Source organism: Capsicum annuum, chromosome 10 (genome assembly GCF_002878395.1).
Source record: "Capsicum annuum cultivar UCD-10X-F1 chromosome 10, UCD10Xv1.1, whole genome shotgun sequence".
NCBI lineage: Eukaryota > Viridiplantae > Streptophyta > Magnoliopsida > Solanales > Solanaceae > Capsicum > Capsicum annuum.
Genome location: NC_061120.1, coordinates 156,377,114 through 156,401,837, shown reverse-complemented (window position 1 = coordinate 156,401,837; position 24,724 = coordinate 156,377,114). Strand labels below are relative to the sequence as shown.

Here is a 24,724-nt window from a genome sequence, read left to right as displayed (position 1 = left end):
CTCAGTATCTCTAGATCTAGTCCTTACTATTTACACAAAAAAGAGTAGAATATAGATTTAGAACATAGGGTGTGAAAAATCAAACATGATAAGGAATAAAATTAGAGAAGTTTTCTAAAGACACCTTATAGCCTCTTAAAGATAGATATTAACATCTATGTACCGATCTGTAAGACTCTACAAAACATCCTGCTCTTACACTTATGAGATTGGTTAATCTAGTGATGTGATGCCAATTTTTCATGAACCAATGATTGAGGTCATGATTGTACCAATTGAGACCCAGCCTTGGTAGGTAAGACAATTACCCAAACAGGAAAGGATAGTCAAAAATATAATAAAATAATATAAATAAGACTTCTAGAATGAAGTTATATTGTCCAAATTATACCTTATAATGAAGTATAAAGTGGTCACTCTCAAATATAGAACCCAACCAAGGTTGGGGTTGATCCCATAAGGAATAGGTTAAAATATCAGTCAGTGTGTAGCTGAGGAAATCAATAACAATCTCCAATGCAAGATGGGGGTTTATGTAAATAAATAATTTAGTAGTAACAGTTGTTGGTTTGCTAGATTTATAATCAGTATGAGAAAAGCACTACAACTGTGTTTCCCAATAACTTCATAACTCTGCAGGTTCTTCATACTTCACAATCCCTTCCATTGTTTGGAATATAGAATCGATAGGTTATGAATACTTAGAAAAACTTTATATTCTTGTCTAAGCAGTATCCATTAGTAAGGTTTCTCTTCTCCTAAGCCTACTTCACTAACCCTTAACTTGGAATCGAGATAGTTATCCCAAATTATCGACTCACGTTATAAAGTGAAGGTTGGTAGCCTAAGTCCTTGTTGTTTGTTCCTTTCTTCACATAGAAATCTCCCTTTCATCCAGAGTAAATATAAGCCAAGTTCTAATATTATATACTGCTAGAGAGAAATCAAACCTAAGGGATAATAATACATGCATGAATATCGGTTGAGAATTACTTTGTAATACAAACTTGTCATGCTTCCGAAAACCCTAATTGTAGTGTTTAGATACTATTACTTTTAAGAACACAAGAAGAATTCTGATATGAATACATAATTATGAACTTACAATAATAATATGGAAAAATCCAAGATCTCACTTTGCATTAAAACCCTAAAAATCAATGTTTTTTGTTCCAAGACCAAGAATGTTCCTTAGAATAATGTAATAGAACGTAAAATAATACAAAATAAAACAATAAGAGTATTTATGTACAAAATAAAACCTATCCTAAACAGAACAAGATTTTTTGTCGGTATCTCGGACGAAGGAAAGGAACGATCGTGATTTGATTCAATGATCATCCTTGGTGTATGTGGTTTGCTTATAGACTTTTTCATCTTTATGTATTATCAAGTACAATCCTTAGAATGACTTAATTTCTTCTAACTAGGACCATATAATATGGTTTTATGATCATCCTACACTTCAACTACTTCAAATTTCAGCTCTGGCCTTCATTCCTATGACCTCTTGGTACGACTGTCATTTCCATATATGATCATAGGATCCAATCATTTGATCTTCTTCTCACTTAGGTCCTAAAAAAATTCTTTTAAGAAGTTCTTTCCACAATCAAGTTGTACAATCGTGACATCAATGCATGATTGTGGGATACATTCGTCTAATCATCTTCTAAGAGTTCTCCTCTGGACCTTTCTACAATAATCTAGAACGACCATGGTCAGATTTCACAGTCATTAAATGGAGTTGTATGATGTAATTTTTGTCAAAAATCTAGCAATTCACTTCTCCAAGTCTATTTGACCTACAAACACCCAAAACTCCATTATATCCATATAAAAGTACCCTCGTACATGCAAATATTAATAGTGTTAAGCATCAAAAGTGTTTTAAGTTCATGGAAAATCATAAATTCATGTCAATATTTTGATATATATAGCAAAATTTGGAACAAAATACCTTGAACCCCAAAGATACAAGTGTTATAAGCATACGAGCATCTAGTACAACTCAGAATGACTGAAATACATAGATCTATCTCTTAATAATAAATAAATACAACTAATATAGGACGAGATCCAAAATATGACCAATCTATAGATTACACCAATACCACTAACTAATAATCAATGCACAAGATCAACAGTCGTGTCTCATACTGGAGATAGGATATTCTAATACCCCGAGATTCTAACCAATAGTGCAACCATGAATCAATCTTATGAAAAATAAATTTTATTGTTTTAGTTGTTTTCTGATCAAGGGTGATGTGTATTAAGGCCTCAAAGATGTTCTATGGATTAGGTGAATCAAAACATTTCTTACCGATCGAATTCTTGGGAAGGATATTGCCATATTCAACTTCAAATGAGAATATCTCTCGTTATACTACAAATTATTTAGCTCATGACCAACCAAAAGATAGGTAATTGAATTATCTTTTCAGCTATACCAATTTCACTAAAATTAGGTATTAGAGAAAAAAGCCTATTTTACTCCAGCATGTCAGGTTGGAAAATTGAGTGACGACGTTCGTGATAAACTGTCACAAGCGTAATGACTTATCACGAATGTCATCAGCCTTAGGCAGATTTCCACCCCCAGTGATGACATTTTGTGATAAGTTGTCACGAGTGTGATGACTTATCAGCAATGTCATCAACTTTAACCAAAAAATCATAAATTCCACCCTTTTGTGACGATATTTTGTGATGACTTATCCCCAGTCTGACGACTTGTCATGAATGTCATCATCTATTTTTTTCAGCAATTAAGGAACATTTTTGTAAGGTTATTTTGATCTTTTCCCATATTTTAGAAGCCTCTATAAATATGAGAATCCTTATCCAAACCCTAATTTCTCTATTTTCTCTTCCAATTCTCTTAAGAAATATATCTAGGGTTTCAATCAAGAATATTAATCTTCCAAAAATCATCCATAAATCTTCAAAATATCCTCCAGAACCAAGTTCCCCATAGTGTGGGCTTCAAGAATTATTTATTACAAGTGCAGATAGAGTCTCAAGCACTAGAGTTCATCCAAATTCAAAGATTATGTTACGTGGGGTTTGAACAAGAACACTTCTTTCATTCTTGTGACCAAAGATTTAATTTCTACTGTTGAATTTCCAAGTGGGTTTACACCCAAATTACTTTATAAATGAAATATGATATTTGAGTTGTTCAAATATGAAATTCATGATTATTTCATCATCTTATTTCCTAAATTGAGAACTTATGCCATGAGTTGTATTTTGATACTATGAATTGATGATTTCTAAGTGATTTAATATAAGTGATATGATTTAATATTTTCCATGAGAAGTTTAATTATTGAATATATAGATATTTGAGCTTGAGAGTCAAGAATGAGTTCTTTGATATTTTTTTGAAGTTTTTGACATTTGATATGAGTTAATGAGCAAGTAAACTTGATATTAAGAAAGATTTTTTGAGTTTGAGTCGAGTTAGGAATCCATAATTTTTTTTGATTTAAAGATGAGAAATATTTATGATTTGGTCTCTATGATAGACCCTTGAGTTGATTAAGGTGGATTTCCTAACATATTCTGAGCTTAAGTCTGGGAGTAGTATTTAGCACCGAGCGAAAAGTGTGGGCTTAGCGCATACTACCTCCTCATAACTACGTGCCATCGTAGGATTAAGATTAAGGGCCAAAGGCCAAGATAGTGATCACTAAAGTTAAGGTTCTACTCTGATGGAAAGGATAGAACAGCTCTCCCTAATGTGGGCAAGACATTGGACTTTATGTAAGCTCACATGGCTTATATCGGTTATAAGAAACTCCCACGTCCATAATAGTCAAAGTTTCATGAGTTACCGAGTCACTCTAAGTCATGAGTCAAAGAGTTTGAGTTGAGTCCAATGGTTTATGAGATTTAAGAAGCATGTGTTATTATTGATAATTTGTGGAAACTATGTTTCAGATAATTCAAGTGAAGAGTCATTAGTGTCAGCATGTATGATTTTCTTATACAATTATGATATTATTAAAAATGTTTCCTTCACCCCCACATACTCAGTACATTCCCAAGTACTGATTCACATACTCTTCAACGTTCTATACTCCCTCATGATGTAGGTTCAGGTGCTTAGTCTTAACGGCGACAATGATTTTTGAGTACCTCCATCTACATTCCTATAGTTAGTGAGACCTCATGGTTTGAGGACCTATGTCCCTGACTTTTGATTTTACTAGTAGATGATTACTTCCTTTCAGTTTAGTATGAATCAGTTGGGGATCTGTCCTAATGGCTCCTCAGTCTTATATAGTAGAGGCTTGGTCAGACTAAAGTAAAGTGTTAGTATGTACAGAATTTCAATATTTTGATTGTACAAACTAGTTTCTAGCTTATTCCAGTATGTTCATGATATGTCATTCTCTATTATTTTAGTATGACTATTGTCAAAATGAGTTCTAGAAGTGATGATAGGCTTAGATGGTTAGCTTGAGGCCGCGTGTGGCCTTAAGCACCGTGTGACATCTCGGGATGGGATTTTGGGGTGGTACAAGCTTGGTATCAGAGCCTAAGGTTTAAAGAGTCCTAGGGAGTCTGACAAGCTACATTACTTAAAGTCTTGATCATCGGTGTGTAGCGCGCCACATCTATGAGAAAGAGGCTACAGAATATTTTAGGAAAAGTCATTTCTTTATTTCAAAAGTCTATCATTCCTATAAATGTTTCTCTCTACGGTTAGTTTATGCTCTCTTATGACAGAAAATGCCTCCTCGTAGAGCTTGCATAAACAACAAACGACCTCAACCCGTTGATCTTTTCGGTGAGACGGTGTCCCACGTTGAATTTCGGGTAGCTTTTCAAGTGCTAGCTCAGGTGGTTACCGCCAATGGTCAGGCCTATGCTCAGGTCACCATTCCACCTCTACAAGAAAGTAATTCAGCATCATCTCAAGTTCATGATTTTATGCAGATGAATCCGCTAGAGTTTTGTGGGTCAAGGGGAGGTGAGGATCCACAGATGTATCTTGATCAGGTGAAAAAATTACCCAAATTACACATGTAATAGAGTAAGAAAGTGTGTATCTAGTTTCCTATTGATTGAAAAATGTTGGTTATGACTGGGTAGAGGTGTGAAAGAAAAGAAGAGGGAGAATGTCGTTCCCATGACTTGGAAATTATTCCAGGATACCTTCTTGGATAGATGCTTTCCCCCAGAGATGAGGGAAGCAAAACTAGAAGAATTTATGAACTTGAGACAAGGCTCCGTGATAGTTAAAGAGTATTGTCTCAAATTCAACAAGTTGTCTAAGTATGCTCCCGGTATGATGGCTGATTCCAGGACCATTATGAGTAAGTTTTTGACTGGAGGATTGAGTTAGGTTGTGAAAGAGTGTAGATCCACTATGCTCAATAGGGACATGGATCTTTCTAGATTAATGATACATGCTCAGCAGATTAAAGAGGACAAGGTGAAGGACAGAGAAAAAATAAGAGAAAATAAGAGAGTTAGATCAGAGCAGCAGGGGCATGGTCAGACTAGATTTTTTAGAGAGATCTTCCCTTAGTTTTAGAATCATTCATTTGTGCCAGCACCTTCATCAGCTAGTGCCCCTGTATCCATAATTAGGTGGGAACAGGTTAATAGGCCTACTATGTCCAGGTCCCAGGACAGTGTGAGTAATAGACCTAACTATCCCCCATGTCCTAAATATGGCAGGACATATCTCAGAGAGTGTTTGGATGAACAGAAAGGTTGTTTTGGTTGTGGTAAGTTAGGTCACAGACTCAGAGATTGCCCGTATACTTGACAGCGGAGTCGTGATATTGTCCCCAGAGTTAGGCTATCATTGCCTTAGCCCCTTTAGCTCGTCCAACTCCTCTTCAGGGTGCCTCGTCAGTACTGTAAATGGTCTATACCAAAATTACTTTTATGTTATACCACCCCACCAGGAGTTGGAGGATTCCCCAGATGTTATTACTGGTATGCTCCGTGTATTTCATTTTGATGTGTATGTGTTGATGGACCCTGGGTTAAATTATTCTTATTTGACTCCGTTGTTGGCAGTGAATTTTGAGATCAATGCTTGAAAGGTTCCTGAGCCTATCCTAGTTTCTACCCCAGTAGGTGAATCTGTTATTTATATAAGAAGTGTCCTATCACTGTTCTTCATAGAGTCTTGTTCATAGACTTGATTGAGATAGACATGGTTGATTTTGACATTATTCTGGGTATGGATAGGCTTCACTCTTATTATGCATCTATAGACTGTCATACCCGTGTAGTCAAGTTTCAGTTTCCCAGTGAGCCAGCCTTTGAGTTGTCCGAAAATTCAGTATCTCCTAAGAGTCATTTCATATCCTATCTTAAAGCTAGGAAATTGATATCCAAGGGTTGTATCTATCATTTGGTTCGAGTTAAAGATACTAAGTCCTAGACTTCGACCATTTAGTCAATCAGCATTGTTAATGAGTTTCTCGATGTTTTTCTAGAAGATCTAACTTCCCGATAGAGAGATAGAATTCAGGATTGATCTTCTTCCCAATACACAGCCTATTTTTGTTCCTCCATATCGTATGTCCCCCACAGAATGTAAGGAGTTAAAAGAGCAACTCAAAGAACTTCTAGATAAGGTTTTCATAAGGCCTAGTGTATCTCTTTGGGGTGCACCCGTTCTATTCGTTTCAAAGAAAAATGGTTCATTTTGGATGTGCATCGACTATCATCATCTTAACAAGGTCACAGTCAAGAACAAGTACCCTCTTCCTAGAATTAATGACTTGTTTGATCAGCTACAAGGTGCCAGCTATTTCTCAAAAATAGACTTGAGATCCGGTTATCACCAGCTTAAAGTTAGGGAGTGCGATATTCCAAAGACAGCTTTTCGCACCCGTTATGAACATTTTGAGTTCCTAGTCATGTCCTTTGGGATAAAAAATACCCCAGCAACTTTTATGGACCTTATGAATCAGGTGTTCAGATAGTACCTGGATATGTTTGTTATTGTGTTCATAGATGATATTCTTGTATACTCCCAAAGTGAGAACGACCATGCAGATCATCTCCGAAGAGTCTTGCAAACCCTTAGAGATCATCAACTATTTTCTAAATATAGCAAGTGCTAATTTTCGCAAAGGTCAGTTGCTTTTCTGGGTCATATTGTTTTTTTTAAAGGTAGTCGAGTTGATCCTCAAAAGATAGAAGCTGTGAAGAATTGGCCTAGACCTATTTCCCCATCGAATATTAGGAGTTTCTTGGGTCTACTTGGTTACTACCATTGTTTTTTTAGGGTTTCTCTTCTATCGCATCTCCTTTGACTTGGTTGACCCAAAAGAAAGTTAAATTCCTATGGTCTAATTCTTGTGAGAAGAGTTTTCAGGAGTTGAAGACTCGACTCACTTCGGCCCCTATGTTGACCCTTCCTAATGGTGTAGATGATTTTGTGGTATACTGTGATACTTCTAGAGTTAGGTTAGGTTGCGTGTTGATGCAAAAGGGTAAGGTTATAGCCTATGCCTCCAGGCAGTTGAAGCCACATGAGAAGAATTACCTGACCCATGACCTTGAGTTAGCTGCAGTGGTTTTTTCCTTGAAAATCTAGAGACACTATTTATACGGTGTTCATGTTGATGTCTTTATGGATCACAAAAGTTTGCAGTATGTGTTTACTCAGAGAGAGTTGAATCTTTGATAGAGGCGATGATTAGAATTGCTAAAGGACTATGATATAAATGTGTTGTATAACCTGGGCAAGGCTAATGTAGTGGTAAATGCCCTTAGCAGGTCGTCTATGGGTAGTGTAGCACATGTCGAGGAAGATAAGAAGGAGTTAGCTAATGAAGTACATCGTCTGGCTAGGTTGGGAGTTAGATTTCTTGATTCAGCTGAGGGTAATATTTGGGTCTAAAGTAGTTCTGAGTCTTCCCTAGTTTCAGAAGTAAAGGAGAAGCAAGATATGGATTCTTGTTTGGTCAAACTGAAAGAGTCAGTTAAAGACCAAAAGGTAGAGGTTTTCTCCCAAGGGGGAGATGGAATATTGAGATTTTAGAATAGATTGTGTGTACCTAATCTTGATGATTTGAGGCGTGCGATATTCTATTCATCCCGGTGCTACCAAGATGTACCGCGATTTGTGGGAAATCTATTGGTGGAATGGTATGAAAAAGGATATAGCAAAGTTCGTAGAGAAATGTACAACTTGCCAAAAAATTAAGATAGAGCAACAAAGACCCAGTAGAATGATGTAAGAATTTAGTATTCCTACTTAGAAGTGGGAGGAAATGAATATGGATTTTGTGACTGGTTTACCTCTTTCTCGACATCATCACGATTCGATTTGGGTTATTGTATACAAGTCAACTAAGTCCGCACATTTCTTGCTAGTGCATACATCTTTCATCGCTAAGAACTATGCTAAGGGGTACATTCAAGAATTAGTCAGGTTGCATGGAGTTCCTTTGTCTATTATCTCCGACAGGGGTACTCAATTTACTTCTTATTTTTGGAGGGCTTTTCAAAAAGGTCTCGGTACTTTTCATCCACAGACCGATGGTCAGGCTAAGAGAACCATCCAGACCTTGGAGGATATGTTGAGGGCATGTGTTCTTGATTTCAAAGGAAGTTGGGATGAACATTTTCCATTGATTGCATTCTCTTATAATAATAGTTTTCATGCTAGCTTTCGAATGGCTCCGTTTGAAGTTTTTTATGAAAGGAGATGTAGGTCGCCCATAGGTTGGTTTGAAGTGGGTGAAGCTGCTGTGATTGGACCTGATGCTGTGTTTGAGGCTATGGAGAAAGTTAAGCTAATTCGAGAATGGTTGAAGACAACCCAATGTCGTCAAAAGTCATATGCAGATTTGAGAAAAAAAGCTCTTAAATTTAATGTTGATGATTTGGTCTATCTAAAGATTTCACCCATGAATGGGGTGAAAATATTTGGTAAGAAAGGGAAGCTTAGTCCCCGATACGTTGGCCCTTATAGAGCTTTGCATCGTGTTGGGAAAGCAGCTTATGAAATTGAATTTCCTTTCGAGTTGTCAGCTGTCCATCCTGTCTTTCACGTATATATGCTTAAGAAGCACATTGGTGACTCTGTTGTTGTTGATCTGTCAGAAAGCTTTGATGTTTAGGATAGCCTTTCGTATAATGAAGTTTTGGTTGAAATCATAGATTATAAAGTTCGTAGCCTAAGAAATAAGAAAGTTCCCTTGGTCAAGGTTCTGAGGCAAAATCAATCTGTCGAGGGTGCTACTTGGGAAGTAGAAGCAGATATACGAGCCAAGTACTCTCACCTCTTTTCTGTGAGTACGGAGCGAGCAGAAGGTACCATTCTTTCTTAATTCTACCCTTTCCTTATTAAAGATTCAGCTGTGTGTCTACTTCCATCATGAATTCATGCATTTTGTATGCTATCCAAAGGTATAAAGTGAAGTAAGCCCTTTGAGTGAGTTTTTCCAGCTATACGTCCTCATTTTTTTCTCTTGTTCTTGGCCTATCTTGCAACATTCGAGGATGAATGTTTCCAAGATGGAGATATTGTAATACCCCGAGATTCTAACCAATAGTGAAACCATGACTCAAGCTTATGAGAAATAAATTTTAGTTTTTTGGTTGTTTTCTGATTAAGGGTGATGTGTATTAAGGCCTCAAAGATGTCCTAGAGATTAGGTGAATCAAAACATTCCTTACCAATTGAATTCTTGGGAAAGATATTGCCATATTCAATTTCAAATGAGCATATCTCTCGTTATACTACGAATTACTGAGCTCATAACCTACCAAAAGATAGATAATTGAATTATCTTTCCAACTATATAAATTTCACCAAAATCAAGTATCAGAGAAAAGAGTTATGCCCATTTTACTCCAGCATGTCAGGCTGAAAAATTAAGTGACGTCACTCATGATAAGCTGTCACAAGCGTAATGACTTATCACCAATGGCATCAGCCTTAGGCACATTTCCACCCCCAGTGATGACATTTTGTGATAACTTGTCACGAGTGTGACGACTTATCACCAATGTCGTCAACTTCAACTAGACAATCATAAATTCCACCCTTTTATAACGACATTTCGTGACGACTTATCCCCAGTCTGACGACTTAACATGAATGTCGTCAGCTATTTTTTTAGAAATTAAGGGATATTTTTGCAAGGGTATTTCGGTCTTGTCCCATCTTTTGGAAGCCTCTATAAATATGAGAATCCTCATCCAAACCCTAATTTCTCCATTTTCTCTTCCAATTCTCTTAAGAAATATATCTAGGGTTTTAATCAAGAATATTAATCTTCCAAAAATCATCCATAAATCTTCAAGATTTTTCCAAGAACCAAGTTTCTCATAGTGTGGGCTTCAAGAATTATTTATTACAAGTGCGGATAGAGTCTCAAGCACTAGAGTCCATCCAATTTCAAAGATTATGGTATGTAGGGTTTGAACAAGAACACTTCTTTCGTTCTTATGCCCAAAGATTCAATTTCTACTATTGAATTTCATGAATTTGCAAGTGGTTTTACAGCCAAATTACTTTATAAATGAAATATGATATTTGAGTTGTTCAAAGATGAAATTCATGATTATTTCATCATCTTATTTCCTAAATTGAGAACTTATGCCATGAGTTGTATATTGATACTATGAATTGATGGTTTCTAAGTGATATAAGATAAGTGTTATGATTTAAGCTTTTCCATGAAAAGTTTGATTATTGAATATATATTGATATTTGAGCTTGAGAGTCAAGAATGAGTTCTTTGATGTTTTTTTGAAGTTTTTGACATTTGATATGAGTTAATGAGCAAGTACACTTGATGTTGAGAAAGATTGTTTGAGTTTGAGTCGAGTTAGGAATCCACAATTGTTTTGATTTAAAGATGAGAAATATTTATGATTTGGTCTCTATGGTAGACCCTTAAGTTTATTAAGGTGGATTTCCTAATGCGTTTTGAGCTTAAGTTTGGGAGTAATATTTAGCACCGAGCGGAAAGTATGGGTTTAGCGCATCCTACTTCCCCAGAACTACGTGCCACAGTAGGATTACGATTAAGGGCCAAAGGCCAAGACTGTGATCACTAAAGTTAAGGTTCTACTTCGATGGAAAGGATAGAACAACTCTCCCCAGCGTGGGAAAGACGTTGGACTCCATGTAAGCTCACATGGCTTATGTCAGCTATAAGAAAATCCCAAGTCCATAATAGTCCAAGTTTCATGAGTTATCGATTCTCTCTAAGTCATGAGTCAAAGAGTTTGAGTTGAGTCCAATGGTTTATGAGATTTAAGAAGCATGTGTTCTTTTTGATGATTTATGGAAACTATGTTTCAGGTAATTCAAGCGAAGAGAGTCATTAGTGTCAACCAAGCATGATTTTCTTATACAATTATGATATTATTTAAAATGTTGCCTGCACCCCCACATACTCAGTACATTTCCAAGTACTTATTCGCATACTCTTCTACGTTCTATACTCCCTCGTGATGTAGGTTCAGGTGCTCAGTCTCCGCGGCGACAGTGATTTTCGAGTACCTCCATCTAATTCCTACAGTTGGTGAGTCCTCATGGTTTGAGGACCTATGTCCCTGACTTTTGATTTTACTAGCAGATGATTACTTTTTTTCAGTTCAGTAAGAGTCAGTTGGGGGATCTGTCCGAATGGCTCCTCAGTCTTATATAGTAGAGGCTTGGTCAGACTAAAGTAAAGTGTCAATATGTACAGAATTTCAGTATTGTGATTGTACAGGCTAGTTTCTTGTCTTATTCCAGTATGTTCAAGATATGTCATTCTCTCTTATTTTAGCATGACTATTGTCAAAGTGATTGCTAAAAGTGATGACAGGCTTAGAGGGTTAGCTTGAGGCCGCGTGTGGTGTTAAGCACCATGTGACGTCTCGGGATGGGATCTTGGGGTGTTACAGATTTGTACTAAAAAGGCACAGTTGGGGTAAGTATGATCTACTTGTACTCAGTAGCTATCATAAGCTGACTGAGCAAAATAGAAAATAAAACATGAAAAAAATACTATGAGCACATCATCTATAAATAGAAAATTTCCTAAATAGTATCTCACACTATCTCCAGTAATTGTTCAACAATAGGATCAATACAAAAACAACTAAAGACGAAAACAAAAATTGAAACAAAGTACACATCAAGGTTATAAAAAGAAACACCGAAGATGCAATGTGATAATAATGGATCATGATAAATAATTGATAGTTATTTCATGATTTTTCATATACACCTACCAAGCCTCATATCTCTCAAGATAGAACCATGGAGGGTTTGTAATTCGTAAACTACCTCAAATATCAACTCACCTCTTCAGCTAGTGTTCATAGATCAAAGATTTTAATAAAGTGTCACATTCACCTCTCCAATAATTATTCACGGATAAAGGGTTTTATAAAAATGTCTCAGTTTTTCAAATTAGTCTTTCTCAATGGTATCAATGTATCAAGAATATGTATATATGAAATGAGGATGAAATGCTCATACCCAGTCAATAAAAGGCTAGGAATCAATTTAAATACATGAATAAGTGAGCTCAAAATCAGCTCAATGTGTTTATAATTTATGATATCAGTTCTTGCTTGGCACCACCAGAATAAATAGGCATGTAACACATCAATAACATCATTTTAACTTCATACTTTGATATTTTCATTATGATAGTGGAAAAAATGCTCAAAAGTTCCCATAACATCAATTCAAGCCCTCGCACGGGTATCACATTAATAATAATGGAATAAGATGCACAAACATGGCATGGGATGTCAAATAAAGCCTCCGCATAGGCAATACACAATATATAATATCTCAAGTCAACAACAAAAACATATAAACCCTCACATGGTCACACAATAATAATAATAGTCTTGAAATAATACTCACATGGCCAACTTCCCCAATTCATAGCATGCTTTACTCATGTATTGACTAACCAATCCATTTTGAAGAAAGTTAAGAGATAACTTACCTCAAGTACCTAAATATGAGCCTAGAACCTTCAACACTAAGATTTCCCCTTTTGAACAGTCTTAAAATAAGCTAAAACATTCATATATAGAATATATGCATTAAAAAGAAGTTGATACCCATATCGACTATATTTAAAATAGGTCCAAATAAGTTCGTAAATGAAAGAAGTAAACCAAATTTTTGTTTTAGAAACATGTTTTCCAAGATTATAGAAGTATAGATTTGAAAATTCATGCAAAAATGAGTTTAAAACAAGGCTCAAATCAAAGAAAATTATTTTAAAGTTATATCGGCAAACCCTCCCCCCCCCCCCAAAAGAAAAAAACTTATTTTGTAATTAAGTTTAAAGAGTGTTTTGGATGATATAATCAGTGGGAAATAATGAAAATATGGGTTTGGAGCTTACCGAAGATCAAATAGCAGAGAAATCCTTCAAACCACCAATTTCTAATGCTTGAAGGTCCAAAAATGATAAAAAAACACAAAAAATGAATTGTTTATAATGTTATATGAATAGTACCTCAGTGATCGTAAACCTCACCTCACAATCACGAGTATCAACATTGACCTAGCATAGATTGTGAGAGGTAGGCCTCACGATCATGATAAAGAACCCGAGCCAGTCCACCAGGATACACATTTCTCACCCAGCATGCGATCACGATAAAGAGTGCCATCAATGCCCGCAATCACAACACTTGTCCATGTGATCGTGATAAAGGCCTCATGCACTGATATCGGTTGTTGCACTAGCTGAAATTTTCCACTTCAAGATCTTCGAATGGACCATGGGGATTTCTTTTGGACCCCACATAACTAAATCATATATGCTACTAGGCTCTTTTAGATGTTTCAAACTTAATGACGGCATCAAATTTTTAAAAAAAAGTCATTTTCAACAAATTAGCCTCTAAGACCCCTAAAAGCTAAATTTAACTCGTTTGTAAATGAAGGATCAAAATACAAAATAAATATTTTGAATCCAAATCAACTCTTCTACTAACCTAAGATGGGCATTCTGAATCTGGTGGAACTGTCCAAGTTGCCATCCGACACTCAAAATACAAAATGTTGACAAAGATCAAACTAATGACTTTAAAGCCTTTAAGAGTGTCAAACTCTTCCAAATTATTTTCGAATCCATCGGGGACCGTGCAAACTATTTCCACGCCTCATAACCTGCATTTAACAACTTTGTAAAAGGTAAAATGATCAAAATACATAAAAATAAAAAATTTACATAAAATATTGTTACATGTAAGTGCAAAAATTATATATTGGTAGGCATTATTGGTCATTTTAACTCAACATCAAACAAATAAATAAGTTAAATGAAGGAAGCGACCAAGATATACTTCATAATCAACATAACATTTAAAGTCATGTTCAAAAATACCTCAACTTACAACACCAACAACTATCCTCTTCATATCAATCCTTTTCAAGTTATTTATATCATTCGCTTACATTTAGGCAATTTAGTCAACAATTGTCAATGAACGACTACACATGCAATGCAATAATAAATGCATGCATAAGATTATGTACATACATACTAGGGTTGGCAGAAAACCTTAGTTATGACTTGCAGGGGACGAGTTCAGTCTATATATCATATCGATGTAGCACCCGATCCCAATATCAATTTGTAATGGCGTGACACCCAATCCCAATATTATCAATAATAGATAAAACCCCAATAATATGCTCAATGTACAATATCAATACTCTAGTTCATACTGCCATCATCAATACTTTAATTTTTAAGTTAATCATTGCAACTTAACTCTAACATTATCTCAACCAACAACTACAAACATGACCAAAGTCTAGCCACAATCATTCAACTCAAATACAAGCATATAGTAATATCAAGTCTGTAACTACATTTAAAATCAAAACCTATCGCGTATCCTTCTCCTAAAACATTGGCCAAAGCCTTGCCTTTTCTTGCAATTTTTGTTCGTTCCTGGTCTATAAACAATAAATGAAGATGATTCAATACAATATTTCCCACTTCTAGGCATTATAAACCTAACCCATCACTTCCAATATATGAACTTAGCATATTTCATCATTCTAGGATTTACTACCCTTTAATCTCTTCAAATTCTCTATATCTTATGATTATAATGAATAATTCTTTGTGAAGAAGTGATTTCTAACAACTTAAAGTCAATAACAATAGAATTTGAGTTATTCACAACCAATTTCCATCAGTTTATAAATCTAGGTGTAAACCCCAATTTTCAAGCATAATCATGATCGTTACAGTTCTAAGAATCTAATAGAGTAATCACAAGTTTGAATGATAAGGAAACCTTACCCCAAATATAGAACTCCCTCTTCCCCTCCCCGTCTCTCTAAATAGTGAAAGTTGCTATCTCTCAAACTTTAGTAGAAAATTAAAATAATAGGAAATGAAAAATGAAGATCTCTATTTTAACTGAGAATTTTGCGAGTTCATAGCTGCAGTGACAAATTTGTCATTGCTCGCAACACATTTTTCGCTGCAAGGACACTCAGGCCAAACGGACCCGTCGCCATAGCAACCCTTCTGTCACTACTGCAACATTGCTTTAGCAATGCTAAAATAGTAGTTGGGTAGTTGTTCCCAGCCATGTCCGTTTCGCAACACATTTCTTGTATTTTGACATCACGTACTGACTTTTTCACGAGAATTGCTATAACTGGAGTTTTACTAACCCATTTTATGCAGCAAAAAATTCTATGCCTATATAAACTTATCACCTAACACATTATCCACTCAAACCCCACAATCTATACCCTAATAAATCCTGATTTTCCTAGCCACTCAACATTCAAAATTCATTTCAAAACTAGGCTAGCCTTGAATTTTATAAATTTGACTTACAAAAAGGCTAAACTTTTTATTCTGTAATTTGTTGTAACGATATTTTGGGTCTTTATAGTTAGCATTATATCAATTGCCTATGTAACTTCTTTTTCTTTTCTACTCTCAACACTTGGATAATGTTAGATCACTATCAAATATTTGAATTTCAAAAATTGTACTACTTCTTGTAAGCATTAAATATTCACAATTTGTATAAATTTTAAAAATTGTGCTATTCTATCCATCTTTCCAAATAAACAAATCATAATTTTATAAATAATGTATCAGAATATCCTATGGCACTGGATTAACAAAATGCTATATTGAAATCGAAGATTTCTTAAATGTCATAAATAAAATTGATGTCAAATCAAAACTTTAATATAAACACCAACTTACATGATCAAATGCCTACCAAATTATTTTTCAAGCAGCTAGTGTGTTGAAAATATGTCTCGCAAATAAAATAGAAGTAGTTTTGAATTATTAAAATTCTACGTGGATTAGACTTAGGAATTAGTTATCCCTTTGTTACTTGAATAGGAATTAGTTATCCCTTTGTTATTTGAAAAAGAATTAAAATCTAGTCAGAAATTTAGCTACAAATATAGGTGTTTGAGTTATTAATAAAATAATTTCCTTTAACAATACAATTGCAATATTTTTTTCTCTCGGCTTCTTTCTCTGTTAATTCTCTAATTTCAAAGCCAAAAACCATTGGTATCAGAATCAATTTTTTGAGAGATATGTGAGTGAGATGTATTCTGAAAATAACTTTTTCCAAATAGCTCTTCCTATCTTTGATGGTGAAAATTAAAATATTTAGGCAATAAGAATTGAGACTTATCTAGAGGCTTTGGATCTTTGGGAGGCCGTGAAGAAGGATTATGACTAATTCCCCAACACTTATTGAAATTTTTAGGCATTAAGCTCCTTATGCATGCAACTAGAAGCTGAACTGAGCTAAGAATAATACGTGGTATTAAAATATCTCCCCCTTTGGGAATATTTATCCTCGAATGAGACTGATTAGACTATGAGTTCTGAACTGATTAGACTATGAGTTCTGAACTACGGCAACTGAGATCACATACTGAACATGCATGACTAGGATCATGAATACATAACTGAGTCAGAAACATGATACATGAATTGAAATGATTTCGTGAGTGCATGCAATGATATGAGAATGTTTATATCGCTAGTATTGAGAATGGGAAAGAGTCAGTCTAAGGAGAATTGTTACCTTAAGCTGGGTTTGAGTTTGTGGAGAAAAGATGAGGGTACTTGGTACGCATATCTGCTTCTGCTTCTGCTTCCCAAGTACCTCCCTCAACGGACTAATTCCACTGTAGAACTTTAACCAAATAAAATTCTTTCTCTTAGACTACAAATCTGACGGTCTAGGATCTCAATTGGAACTTTTTCGAAAGAAAGGATATCCTGCTATACTTTCTAAAGGAACAACAACAGCTAAATCACAAATACACTTCTTTATTTGGGAAACATGGAACACTGGATGTACTGATGCTAAGTCTGTAGGCAACTCAAGCTCATAAGCTACCTCCCCGAAATAGCTCAAAATTTTATAAGGGCCAACATAGCGGGGATTGAGCTTCCCCTTCTTGCCAAATATATTCACTCCCTTCATGGGCAAGATTTTTAAATAGACTAAGTCACCAATGTCAAACTCAAGTTCTCTCCTCCTCACATCTGCATAAGATTTTTGGTGACTTTGGGCTATCTTCAGCCTCTCCCGAATCAACTAAGTTTTCTCTATTGCCTGAAACACAGAATCTGCCCCTCTCAAAGTAGCCTCACCTGCTTCAAATCAACCAATAGGAGATCTACGTCTCCTTCCATAAAGAGCCTCAAATGGAGCTATCTGAATACTAAAGTGATAGCTTTTATTGTAGGCGAACTCAATCAAGGGTAAATGGTCATACCAACTACCTTTAAAATATATAACACATGTTATCAACATGTCCTTTAAGGTCTTAATAGTCCTCTCTGTATGAGAATCTATTAGAGGATCGAAAGCGGTACTGAGATGAACTTGGGTATCAAGATCCTTCTGAAAAACCTTCCAAAAGTAAGAGATAAATTGAGTACCTCTATCTAATATGATAGACAATGGAACTCTATGCAACTTAACCAACTCTCTAATATAAAGCCTGGCATAATCCTCAGCTGAATACGAAGTATGAACTGGTAAGAAATAAGTTGATTTAGTCATTCTATCCACAATGACCCATATCGAATCATGCTGATGATGAGTACGAGGCAAACCTATCATAAAATCCATATTCACCACTTCCCACTTCCAAGTGGGGATGCTGAACTTGTGCAATGCACCACTAGGCCTCTGGTGCTCAACTTTAACCAGCTAAAAATTTGAACACTTAGCCATAAACTCTACAAAATCCTTCTTCATATCATTCCACTAATAGATTTCTCGCAAATCACGGTACATCTTAGTGGCTCCTGGATGAATGAAATATCATACACCATGCACTTCCGCCAAAATTCGTTGTCTTAAACCATCAACACATAGAACATATAACATGCCCTGACAACAAAGTACACCATCTCCCCATTGGGAGAAAACCTCTACTTTCTGATCTTTGACTGATTCCTTCAACTTAACCAGACTGCGATCCCTATCTCTTGCTTTTCTTTCACTTTGGCAACCAATAAAGATTCCAAAACTAAATTAACCAACCAAATGCCTAACCTAGAAAGCTGATGAACTACTAACTCCTTCTTATCATCCTCGACATTAGAAACACTACCCATAGACAACCTGCTAAGGGCATCTACCACTATATTTGATATGGGACAAAATAAGGAAAACATGAAATCACACCCCAAAGCAGTCCACAAATCACAACAACTCGCAGATCAAATAGGGACCTCTCTCGGATTCGACAAACACAACAAGAATACAAGATATGTAGGTTTATTTGACACCAAAAACAGCAACGACAACAAGAGATAATCAACAATATGATAGGAAGAAACAACACTATGATAACAAGAACCAACGGTTATAAGATTACAAGAACAACAAGAACCAATGGTTCGCTAGACAATACAAACTAAAACATGTAATGTAAAGATAGGAAGTGAGATATACAATACAATAAGATCCAAGAACCCATAGACATATTCCATCTAAGGACCCCTAGAACTTAAAATAGAAACACCACACTCTTACGAAGACACGAGAGGGATTCCACCACTCAAGCAACAATGTTTCCAAGCAATACACATTCACAAGTGTTGCTACACTTGCCATGCCCTAGTTTTCGGCCTAGAGAGCCTTCTCTCAAGTGTTCTTACATCAATATTCAGCAATCAAATGAAATAAATCCTAGCATATTCTATTTATAGACTTATTAAAATAATAGAAAAAGTGAAAAAAGTGCCTCTTAGTGTTAAATGAACAAAATGGCTCCCATGGAGTGCAATAGAAGGACGGCTTTTGAGCCCTTTTCACACTCCAATTCATACACACCATAAGTTGCATTCAACACACTCAAAAACATCCATCTTCATGATTGTACCCGTATCATCCTCTCCATATTGAGAGGAATTTGACCTCAAATTCACGGCACAAACCAAATGAAAATGGTTCCAAAACATCCCACAAAATAACAAGAAACTGAGAACATAACAACTTCATTTTGAACCTCGGCTTTCTCTCCATCTTGAGATTTGCCTTCAATCTCATTCAGCTCAATTGAGTTTTATTCCCGGACAATATAGCACTAGGAATGTTGTTATTCATTGTCTTTAAGAAGTTACCAACAAAACACAAACCAACTAGTTGTACAAGAAAGGTCCTCACACTCTATCTTTATTTCTTTGCCTCTCGAATTCTTCACACTTTAATCTCACAAGTGTTGTAAGTTTGCTTGTACTCCACGAGGTGTTGAGAGATGAACCAAACATTTACAATGACTTTGAAGAATAAGAAAATAAACACACAAGGACGTAAACACAAAGAATGGTTTCCAAAACCAACTCACAATCTAGTAAATGGTCACTAGTTTGTAAGTTGGTATTGGAATCAACAAATGAAACTAGAAAACAACAAATTGAAACTTAAGAGATCAAAATTTAAGCTTAAATTGTCGTGTGAATAGTAAATAATAATGTGGCAACCACGTATTGGTTGTGGTTCTTAAACAAGTTGTTATTTTTCAATTTAGAAGTCTTGGTCAATTTTAAATTTGGAGGGTTGAGATTTGGTTAATGGAGGGAAACTACAAGTCTTGAAACTCTTTTCAATTTTCAAACAAAAGTCTTGACTTGGCTAATACTATTCCCACAAAAAAAGGTCCTTAAATCATGGAAGGTTGTTGGAAGTGGTTGTAAAGTCTTTGTTTTGCGTAGAAAAAGTCTTGAAAGACCTTAAAACTTGGAAGATTGTTGGAGAAGGCTTAAGGGTGGTTGAAAAAAGTCTTCAAGACTAACAACAATACCACTCTCTTTATTCTTGGTTTTAAGATCAAACAACACTTTTTCTTCAACAAGTTATGAATGTGGTGAAGAACACCAAGAACACAACTCTTGGAATTCTAAGGTTCATGTTGGGTTATCCATCATCAACAACACATGTTCAACCTCAAATCTCCAACAACAACAACCCAACTTCCAAATCCAAATCCACAATACAACACATGGCTAAGCTTGAACAACAACAATATCACACGGCCACAACAATGTTCACAACAACAACTTTCAACAAGTATAAACTCAAGTTTAGATCTAGACTCAAAAGTGTTAGTGAACAAGAAAACTAACAATAGAAATGACAAAACAAACAAGAACACTACTAGATATAGACACACAACAAACAAATCTCGTCCAAGATAACAAGAACACAATTTTTGGCCAAGAAACAAAAATGGACAGATTTCAACTTTTCTGGATTTTTTTTCAGTTTTCAGCTTCTTCTTTTTTCTTTTTGGATTTTCTAAGTAACAAATCCAAGATTGACTTCATAGGAACGAAATCAAACTCGGCTTTGATACCAAATGATACGGGAAAAATCAAGGAAAACATGAAATCACACCCCAAAGCAGTCCACAAATCAAAACAAATTGCGGACCAAATAGGGACCTCTCTCGGATTCGACAAACCCAACAAAAATACAAGATATGTAGGTTTATTTGAAACCAAAAACAGAAACAACAACAAGAGATAATCAAAAATATGATAGGAAGAAACAACACTATGATAACAAGAATCAACGGTTACAAGATTACAAAAACAACAAGAACCAATGGTTCACTAGACAAAACAAACTAAAACATGAAATGTAAAGATAGGAAGTGAGACATACAATACAATAAGATCCAAGAACCCATAGACATATTCCATCTAAGGACCCCTAGAACTTAAAATAGAAACACCACATTCTTACGAAGACACGAGAGGGATTCCGCCGCTCAAGCACCAACGTTTCCAAGCAATACAAATTCACAAGTGTTTCCACACTTGTCATGCCCTAGTTTTCAGCCTAGAGAGCCTTCTCTAAGTGTTCTTACATCAATATTCAGCAACCAAATAAAATAAGCCCAAACATGTTCTATTTATAGACTTATTACAATAATAGGCAAAATGACAAAAGTGCCCCTTAGTGTTAAATGAACAAAATAGCTCCCATGGAGTGCAATAGAGGGACGGCTTTTGATCCCTTATCACACTCCAACTCGTACATTTCGTAGGTTGCATTCAACACACTCAAAAATGTCCATCTTCATGATTGTACCCATATCAACATTGGCCTTGCCCGGATAATACAACAGACTTATATCATAATATTTTAACAGCTCAAGACACCTTCTCTGATAAAGATTCAAATATTTTTGTGAGAACACTTACTAAAAAATTTTGTGATCCATGAATACATTAACGTAAATCCTATAATGGTAACGCCTCTAAATTTTCAAGGAAAAAACAACAGCTCCTAACTCAAGATCATGGGTAAGGTAATTTTTTCATGTGGTTTAAGCTTTCTAGAGGCATAGACTATGACCTTACCTCTCTGCATCAATACACAACCAAGACCAACTCTGGAAGTAACACCATAAACTACAAACCCATCTGAATTATCTAGCAAAGTCAAAATTGGGGCAGAAGTGAGTCGAGTCTTCAACTCTTGAAAACTCTTCTCACATAAATCTGACCACTGAAATTTGACTTTCTTCTGAGTCAATCAAGACATAGGGGATGCAATAAAAGATAACCCTTCATCAAACCATCTGTAATAGCTAGTCAAATCTAAGAAACTCCTGATAACTGATGGACAGATGGGTCTGGACCAATTTTTTATAGCTTTAGTCTTTTGAGGGTCAACTCAAATACCATCAACGGAGATAATATAGCCAAGGAAATCTATTGATCTTAGCACAAAATCATACTTATTGAATTTGGCGAACAATTGATGGGACCTAAAAGTCTATAATACAATCCTGAGATGGTCTGCATAATCATTTTCACTATGGAAATAAACAAGAATATCATTAATGAAGACTGTGATGAACATGTCCAAGTACTTCTTGAACTTTCTGTTCATCAAGTCCATGAAAGTTATTGGGCCTTTCGTTAGTCCAAAAGACATAACTATAAATTTGAAGTGACTATACTAAGTTCTGGAGGCTATTTTGGGAATGTCACATTCTCTGACTCTGAGATGATGATAGCTAAATCTAAGGTCTATCTTAGAAAAGTAACTGGAACCCTGAAGTTGGTCGAACAAGTCACCAATCCTGGGGAGTGCATAATTATTCTTGATTATGAGTTTGTTCAACTAGCAATAATCGATGCACATTCTTAGAGAACCATTTTTCTTATGCAGGAAAAGGACTGGTGCGCCCCATGAGGAAATACTGGGTCTGATGAATCCCTTATCTAAGAGATTTTTCAACTGTTATTTCAATTACCTAAGCTCAACTGGAGTGATTTTATTGGGTAGAATAGAGATAGGTTGGGTATCTGGAAGGAGATCTATTCCAAAGTCAATTTCCCTTTTGGGAGAAACTCTAGAGAGGTCTTCAGGGACACATCTAGAAATTCCCTTACTAGTGATAATGACTTGAGACTTGATTCTCAAAACTAGAGTCTTTGACTCAAATAAGATTGTACATATAACGCTTAGATATCATTTTTCTTTCCTTAAGATAAGAAATAATTTGACCCCCAAGTAGTGAGGTACTACCCCTTTATTCAATGACTGGTTCATTGGGAAACTAAAACTGAACGACTCTATTTCTACAATCAACTGAGGCATAACATGAGTGGAGATAATCCATGCCAATAATGACATCAAAATCAATCATCTCTAACTTCACAAGGTCTGCTGAGGTAACTCTTTAGGATACTATAACTAGGTAGTTCTTGTATACTCGCCTGGTTATAATGAAGTTACCTACCGGAGTAGACACTGAGAAAGGTTCTGCTAAAGATTCAGGACTGACACTGAAATTGACTGCTATATAAAGAGTTACAAAGGATAGTGAAGCTCCAGGGTCTAATAAAGCATAAACATGGGGATGAAAGACCTGTAACATACCCATAACTACATTAGGAGAACTTTCTTAATTATGCTAGGTCGGGAGAGCAAATAACCTATTCTGACGCTGCCCACTGGTTGTGTTAAAAGTGGCACCCTGCTGAGTCAGGCGATTGGCTGGAGCTGGAGGAAAGTTGTACTGACCCTGCTGACAACCTTTAGGCAATCTCTGACTCTGTGGCCTAGCCCGCCATACCCAAAACACACATCACTACCATATCTACACACACCCTAATGATGCCTGCTATATTTTTCACAGAGCGGGTTAGTATGACCATTATTCACACTACCTTGGGACTTAGAGCCTGGCGCCCTATCCCGACTATCTTTCCTAAACTTAGGAACTGAAGTACTTGCTGAAGATGGATCTAGGGATAAGGACTTTGAATAGAACTGAGAATGGTTACCACCTTTCAACCTTGGCTAAGAAAAGTTAAAACTACCTGTTCTGGCCCTCTTATTCTCTCTCACTTTATCCTTAAGATTTTCTTTCTCAATCTACTGAGCATGAACCATGAGCCTAGATAGGTCCATATCCTTAATCAACATAGAAATCCGACGTTCCTTGACCATACTATTATATACATCAGAAATAAACTTTCTCATTCTAGACCTATTGTCTGCAACCACATTAGGAGCATACCTCACAGCTGAGTGAACTTAAGCAAGTACTCCTTCACACTTATTCTACCCTACTTTAAATTAATGAAATCTTGAATCTTAGCCTCCCTCAACTCTAATAGGAAGAGCCTATCTAGAAAAGTTGTGGTAAATTTATCCTACTCAACAGGCTCAGCATCAACACCACGGTCCTTCTTCCACTTCTTCAACCAGGTGTGAGATATATCCTGTAATGGATAAATAACCAACTCTACACTCTCATTTGAAGTGATACCCATAATACCTATCACCTTTTGAACCATATCAAGAAATTTTTATGGATCCTCTTCAAACTTGGATCCTGAAATCGAAGGGAGATTCATTCAAGTGAAATCCCTAATCCTAGCTGTAGCAGTATTTTCCTCTGAGTTGGGTGGGTAACAGCTTACTGGTTGTTTTGAGCCACTACTAAATGAGCTAAGGTAGTGAAAGCGGCTCTGAACTCAGCGTGATACATGCTCATACAGGGGAGCTTCCTGAATAGGTGGAGGTACGAGATGGTCCCTATCCCTTCTTCCATTCTTTCTTATAGGAGGCATAGTCTGTAAACAGAATAAAGGATGATTTAGAAACAAATTTTAAATAGATCTCATTCTCATTCGCACGACATGAATACTAAAAGAATGGAAACTTTTACTAAAACATCTCATAGCCTCTTGTCCACAAG

At 35.9% G+C, this 24,724-nt stretch overlaps 1 pseudogene; it reads left to right on the top strand.

Annotated features, from left to right (window-relative positions):
* Positions 1-24,724, top strand: part of LOC107844415 — a 76,092-nt pseudogene that overhangs the window by 2,660 nt on the left and 48,708 nt on the right.